Source organism: Nymphalis io, chromosome 4 (genome assembly GCF_905147045.1).
Source record: "Nymphalis io chromosome 4, ilAglIoxx1.1, whole genome shotgun sequence".
NCBI classification, from domain to species: domain Eukaryota; kingdom Metazoa; phylum Arthropoda; class Insecta; order Lepidoptera; family Nymphalidae; genus Nymphalis; species Nymphalis io.
Window position 1 is genome coordinate 3,061,949 of NC_065891.1, and position 8,258 is coordinate 3,070,206.

General features: G+C 32.7%; 1 non-coding gene across 1 annotated transcript; it reads right to left on the reverse strand.

The window, feature by feature from the left end:
- Positions 1-2,128: 2,128 nt before the first annotated feature.
- Trnal-uag (transfer RNA leucine (anticodon UAG)) lies at positions 2,129-2,208 on the reverse strand. The gene has a single exon. It is a non-coding gene; the product is annotated as a tRNA-Leu (tRNA).
- Between the last annotated feature and the right edge of the window lie 6,050 nt (positions 2,209-8,258).

Genomic DNA, 8,258 nt, shown 5'->3' on the forward strand with positions numbered 1-8,258 from the left:
TTTCTCAGGAACCCGTTCCTGATTACGCGAGGTCAGATATTCTTTGCATCTATATTTTTTTTCAATAATTTATTCATTTATTTCCCGTTTAAGATAAATATAGTTTAACTTGAGTACAGAGATTCTTTAATAAAACCCGTGGATATTGTAAGTAATAACTGAGGATATTTTTGCTAAATACAGCCGTCGATCTAAAACCACGCGTAAAGTGCCGGGAATCCCCATGGAGAGAATAAATCGTGACCGAGCCAGTGTAGTTACATGCAAAAGGGATTTAAATTTAATTTAGATCGCATGGTTGGTAACGCGATATACAATCGATGTGCAGCCAATGATTGTAGTGGTTTATATATCCTACAATGTCAATAGGGAGAGATGTATGTCTGATGAAAAATTGCCACATCTGTATCCACCATTAGTTGGCTTAGCCATTTACAGACTGACAATTTTTAATTAAATAAAGTAAAAATAACGATTGATGTATGTAATAAAAAAAGTCTTCCAAAATCGGTCGACAAAAGCACGGACATCATCATAGACGACGCCTTTTATATTAGAACTTCAAATACTCTTAAATTAACCTGTTACCATATCGATAGGAAGAGATAGTGCAATCATTTGAATAGCATCTCGGGCTGCAATTTCCCAAATCAACACCTTTTATAAACGAAAAGTTCATTTTAATGTAAATAACAACTTAATTCGCGCCAAGGCTTTGTGATAACGAAAACAAAATACAAAAAAGTCTCGACGACATCTGCAAATAGGGAAATTATGAAACCGCGGCGAATGCTAGCGTTCGGCCTTTGTTCGCACGGCTTTTGTTTTAACCTTTCAGAATTTTAATTGAAAAATCAAACGGGTTAGATTCTCTAGGTTTAATTATTTTTGGCTAGTATTATTTATATTTTTTCGTCCAATTTGAATTTCGAAGGAATTTTTTTATATTACCTGACGAGTAGATGTGTTAGTTAGTTAGATTTTTGTAACCAAATCATCTTGATAAGGCTGCGGTTTCTCCTTACTTTTTATTCTTTAAGTTGTGTTTGTTTTAAATAACTTATTTTAAATGAAAATAAATATGTTCACAAAAATATATCTCTATTAAGATTATTGTTATTTACAAAATAGTAAATTTTCTTTACTTTTCCAGATTCATTTAAAACTATTTGTCTGATTGATTTTAAATATTACACCTTGACAAAGCTTTGAAATAGATATACATTGCAAAATATATGTTAATGGTGTATATCTATCTATAAATACTATCAAAGACTTACCAAAAGCTTTTAAAAGTAAAAACTGTGTGTAGGAAAATCCGCAACATCGTTATTAATATGTTATATTCAAAGGAATGAGAAAAATAACAAAAAAGTTATGCCACTTTTATTTATAACACCAGCGAGGTTGAAACCATAGTAATCCAAATGATTGTGTATTAAATACTGTATTTGGAATACAAACAGACGGTGTTACCAACACAAGAGAAAGATAAACCAGTATAACAAAATACACAATCAAAATAATAATATTAACTTCATAACTAACTTCATTCAAGTAGACTCAAACGAGTATTTTTTTAATATACCAATAAAATAATAATGATGGTGTCCTCTTGACTGATTTCAACGGTGACCAACAATTTCAAGGAACAGCGCAGGACATATTATATTGCACAAGTGTATGCGAAAACATAGGTGCACTCTCCATTCCCTCACTCTCATAATCCGATGGGACTGTAAATCCGATACGACTGGATATTTTTTTTTTTAATTGCCAAGCCAGAAAAGAGGTGTTATAAAGCTTGTCTTTTATAATTTATACAATAATTTATCACAGATTATATCAAAATAATTAACATTATTTTGAATTCATTTATTATTAAAAGTTTTAAATTTGAAGTGATGTAAATATTCCTATTTTATATAGTTGTTTTGTCTCTCGAGTTTTGAGCTTATAAATATAAATCTTATAAATAAATTGAACGTTATAAGAGTAGAAAAAAATTATATTATCTTACATAACATTAACAGTTTTAGCTTGAATTCTAAATATCTAATTTGTTCTCGTTTATAATAACCTTATTTAATTAAAGTAATGCATAACAATATTTTGTAAAAGTAATATTTGACAGCGGTGGGATTCGAACCCACGCCCTTTCGGACTGGTGCCTAAAACCAGCGCCTTAGACCGCTCGGCCACGCTGCCTATACACATTTCAGTGAAATATTGATTTAATTTTAAAAACAGAAATACAACTTTAATCTATACAGAAGCTTGACACAAAAAATACAATTATGTAAAACGGTATATATTTTTACAAAATAAATATTTTAATAGTATAATGGGCATAATTTTATATTAAGATTGTTAAATAATCGGTTAGCTTGGATGGAATACCGCAAACGAGAAACACCGCAGCGACTAATTTAAATAACAAATATATATTTGAAATATGGATGTTATGTGACGGGAGATGTGGTTTTCGTCGAAAGAAAATTTAGAAGAGTACATAGAGTACATTCAATTCTTTTTTTTCTAGTTAGATTTTTTTTTATGTTTTTGTTCAAACACAACCCAACGATGAAGTTCAAATATAATATTTTATTTTCAAATTTAAAGCTGGATTTGAGCCCAGGGTCAGGTCAATAAAGTAATCAGTTTATCTGTCGAGTCGGAAGTCCTAGTACGCAAGTTAGCAGCTTCCCGTGCTTTGAAACGCACCAATAGTCTTATTGGATTGCCATCCCATTCGAATACATGACAAATGCTTGTTGCATTTGCACATAAGTGTGTGCGCATTATTGTTTTTAAATCGTAAAAATCACAGTTAATATACCTTTATTCATATATCAGGACTATACTATGTTTTGGTTTGAACTGTGGCTTACTCACAATCAATTATAGCCATAAGAACATAACATTATAATCATTCAATCAATTTAATGGTTGGCGACGAATTTTTGATGTAAGAAATGCTTTTATTTTCACAAACCACAAAATTCGAAAAAGAATTGTAAAGAACACTAAAAATGCTTGTTGAAATTAAAATTACTAATATTCGTATTTTTCTCCGGTTTAACGCAAAGCTCGAGTTTTTTTTGTAATTATGTTATATTTAATCTCTATAGATTAAGCTTCTGTGCCCTTGATTAACTTAATTAATAATCACAGAAAGATCGAAATCAATGATTAGCTACACATCTGCTAAACAATGTTTATAAGTAAGGCGGTATGATACTAAAACTATAAGTATAAGTATAAAAATTGTGTCTCATTCAAAGATTATCGTTGTAAATTTGCGATTATTTTTTTATTCAGAAGAACTTGTGCGGAATCAAATGTACAATCTGACATGACCGGAAAAAAACAGACGTAGGGCAATAGTTTTGACGTGCTTTCCGAGACACGGTAATGAAAACACTTTCAACTCCCAGACTCCAAGCTGAGAATTTATCAACTAAAAATTCCAACTTTTTTCATGACATCGGGATCTGCATTGCTGGCCATTACACCGTCGAGGCATTTAAAATATGATGTCACATCTACAAATATAATAGACCATAACAGTAACAGCCTTTAAATGCCACTAGTTGCCATGTGGCTCCTTTATTCCGCAAGAGTTAAGACACTTACTAAATTTATCAGAAATGTAAAAATACAAATCCTATAGTACATTTGTTTGTAGAAACCTTTGTCTTAAACTAGATACACTTATTTGATTTTATAAAGAACATCTCTGTATGGGTTACAAACATCAGTTTCTTTAGTAAATAAAACCCGCAAGAACCAAATAACATGAAAAGCTTAATTCATGAGCGACCAGCGTTTTCATTGAATATCTCTTTTTTGATGTGAAACATCTATTGGAGCGCTTTGAAGGTATCATATCGTATGCCGTGACAAACGATTAGACGCTTTCTTATGCCATCATGCCTTATTTTGCCGTAAAACAGCTAAATTAGGTTTTGTTGTGTTCCGGTTTGAAGGATAATTGAGACAGACACAAGAGACCTGAGTTCCCAAGGTTGGTGGCGCATTGGTGATGTAAGGAATGCTTAATATTTCTTACAGCGCCAATGTCTATCAGCAGTGGTATCCATTTACCGTCATATGGCCCATTTTCCAGTAAGTCAACTAATTTTCATTAAAAAAGCGTTGAAAAAAATGTGTGAATCACTGGGACATCAAAAATAGCCGAGTGCGCATAATAAGGCTTTAATGTAATAGTATCGCACTATCCCATACTAAAGATAGTGCAATTCGCTATAAATCATCCGCTCGGTAAATTGTTGTTACTTTACATAACTAACTACGACAGCTTATTTGTACGAGTACATACCCATCGAATTTTATTGCTTTCGTGTTTTTTGACAAACTTACACAATGGCTAGTTACAGTCACACTGATTTTATTGCCAACTGCTGAAATAACAGCGCACAGAGAAAAATCGATATCGAAAAGTGAACACAACTTTTTTTTAAAATTTGATTTTGTTTTTTTTTTTTTTAATCCGATTTTTATATCTACAAACATACTTTCGGCTACTTCCTACGAATGAATAAATTATTATTTTATCATTGAACCAGTTCTTTGTACATATACTTTATTTAATAAATACTAAAATACCTAAACAATCTCCGATGAAACACGAGCGACAACAAACAAAATATAACAATCAATTTGTTACTCTTTAAGATAATGCAAGTTTCAAAAACACACACATATGCATATACGTAAATAACACAATAAAAAGTACAATAACATTCGAAATTAACTAAGTCGATTCCTAATATCATGTTTTTTTTGTAATTGTTTACCTATAACTTGTGGCACACGTCGCCAACTTAGCTGGAAGTTGTAGTCAGCTCGCTCGGTCTCTTCGCAAACAGTAACTCAGCCACTTTTGTAAAACTTAGGAAGGCGCACATTTACGTGATTTCGTAATGCTTACCGTTTATCCGAAAAGGATAGAAAATTGTTTGCAAGTGAATATTTTACAAACGTATTATCATTTACCTTTTATTATAGCTCAGTGTTAATTGTTTCAAAAGTCGTTGAATACAACTAGCCTTTTGTATGGAAAATCTATTGGAGCGCTTAGTGGTTAAGATCGACTAGTATGCCGTGGTGGCTAACGGCATGATGCTTTCTTATACCGTCATGCCTCCTCACTGCTGCTACTCTTTACAGGTGGTAGGGCTTTGTGCAAGCTCGTCTGGGTAGGCACCACCCACTCATCAGATATACCGCCTACCGCAAAACAGCAGCACTTGGTATTGTTGTGTTCCGGTTTGAAGGGTGAGTGAGCCAGTGTAATTACAGGCACAATGGATATCTAAGTTCCCAAGGTTGGTGACGCATTGGCGATGTAAGCGATGGTTAAAATTTCTTACAATGCAGATGTCTATGAGCATTGGTGACCACTTACCACCAGGTGGCCCATATACTCGTCTTACCTATGGTATAAAAAATATCTCTCTTATTTGAGGTGCGTGGCTCATGTACTTCGTTGTTAAAATATGTTATCATAATAAGAAAAATATATTTATTTTATTAACGAAACTCTGTTTTATTATACTTTTCTTTAAAATCTCTCAAAAATTCGATGTATTTCGATTAAATTCGATGTTTTAAATCTGCCGGGCGTCTGGTGACTTCCATGTTTTTTTATCAGCAGAAATTATTATGACAGAAAATATTTACAATATAACATAACATGGAACATCAATCGAAGTAAGTTTTACTAAAAGTATTATGAGTTAGTAGTTTGTTGGTAAATTTTGATTTTTGTATGTTTGGACGATCGATACTAGCTCTTATTTATCTGTCTTAATTCATCTTTCTTTATTGTATTGGAAGAAATCACTAAGGAATAAGCGTGCTGTTTTTTACGTTCTCTTTTGCCATTTTCTTGTGTGTTTTATTTCTGGTACGTAAAAAGGTATGCTTATCTAAAATACAAAAATTTAAGCAAGTATTTATAAGAATCCGGCACAAGTAGTTTCTTTAGGGTGTTGCCTTCACTGCCGACCACGAGATTGATTATTTATTATTATTATGTGCTTCGGACTTGAACCCGCAAGTTTTACCTTTTTCAACCTTTGGACCATTTAGGCTCTGTCTATACATCGCCATTGTAAATGAGAATTAAAACTCGTTTACTTACTTATCCATCGTTTTTATTGTATAAAAGATATAGGTTTATACAATATATTTAACAGAATGAGCTTACATAAGTTTAAAAGATATTAGTGTGACTGTTATTATTTATACATATATTATAAAGCTGAAGAGATCCTTTATTTGATTGTTTAAAAGCACAAATCTAAGGATATACCAGTCCGATTAGAAGAAAGACTTTATATAGCCCATTTATTGAGAAAATTTATAAAATGTGTAACATCACGCAATAATTCACGGGGCAAAGCAATAAAGTTTAACGCGTGTAAAATCAGGAGTTATTATTATATAAATTTAACTATTAATATATTTCTCAGTTACTACGAAATTGATAAAATCGAACAATACTAAAGTGGGTTCTACACTAAAGTTGAAGAGTAATCTCAAAAATTAAAGCACTTTCTACTGTAAGAAGATTCTATATAGGTTTAAGGTATAACAAATAATATTATTATTATCGGTGTAGGGCTGAAAGCCATCGAGTTGGAGTACCCTTGACTCATGCCCGAACGACTCTTGAAGCAAGTGGAGGAAAATGGAGTTCACTGTGTAATTATCGATACTTTAAATGTATACTTATATTTTTAAAATATAATAAAATACAAGAACAAATTGAGCAAATACGGGAATGATAGTTTTGAACCGGAGCAAAATAGAATGTACATTACGTGCCAGTGGAAGCTTATCATATAAGTTATTTTATACAATGATTATTCAAAAGCATATACGCAAAATTAGATTCGGAGTCCATATAAAACTTATCAACAGATAATATGACGGGCTGGTTTGGCGTGTTTAATAGATACCTGCCTTTCACACCGACGGTTGTGGGTTCGATTCTCACCCAGGACGGACATTTGTGTGCATGAACATATCTGTTTGTCCTGAGTCTGGGTGTAATTTTCTATATAAGTGTGTATTTACAAAAGAAAAATAGTATGGTGGTAGAGCTTTATGCAAGCTCGTCTGGGTAGGTACCACTCACTCATCAGATATACCGCCTACCGCAAAACAGCGGTACTTGGTATTGTTGCCTTCCGGTTTGAAGGGTGAGAGAGCCAGTGTAATTACAGGCACAAGGGACATAACATCTTAGTTCCCAAGGTTGGTGGTGCATTGGTGATGTAAGCGATGGTTAACATTTCTTACTATGCCAATGTCTATGGGCGTTGGTGACCGCTTACCATCAGGTGGCCCATATGCTAGTACGCCTTCCTATTCTATAAAAAAAAAGTATATGTAGTATATCAGTTGTTTCGTTTCCATAGTACAAGGTCTGCTTAGTTTAGGATCAGATAGCCGTGCGTGTATAATTTCCCAGGATATTATTATATTATTATTATATATTTGTAAAGAAATAATTTGTATATTTTATCTTTTATTTCTATACTTGCCACACTTGGCGTTCAGTTAGTTTCACTATGGGTAATAATTTATCTATGGTAATTAAGAAAGAAATTGGCATTGAAAGATCTGATATTTTACAAATTATTTAGTTAAAAGTAACAGTAACAGCCTGTAAATGTCCCACTGCTGGGCTAAGGCCTCCTCTCCCTTTTTGAGGAGAAGGTTTGGAGCTTATTCCACCACGCTGCTCCAATGCGGGTTGGTGGAATACACATGTGGCAGAATTTCGATGAAATTAGACACATGCAGGTTTCCTCACGATGTTTTCCTTCACCGAAAAGCACGAGATGAATTATAACAGAAATTAAGCACATGAAAATTCAGAGGTGCTTGCCCGGGTTTGAACCCACTTTCATCGGTTAAGATTCACGCGTTCTTACCACTGGGCCATCTCGAAAAGTTAAAAGTAATAAGGAACTAATATGAAATAAAGGACATGTAAAATCATAAACTTTAAATGTCGTTTCTTTGTTTACAGAGCAACTACAAGTTTATTCATTTGTAATCCAGATTGTTCCTTCATCGGTATAACAAAAATTTTTGTTTGTATATTTTTGAATGTATGCAAAATAATATGTGAAAATAATAATTCTCAAACAGGAAAATATAGATTTATTCATAACTTTTAATTTAAAAACTCTCATCTGGAGATAGTCGGGAGCAATTAT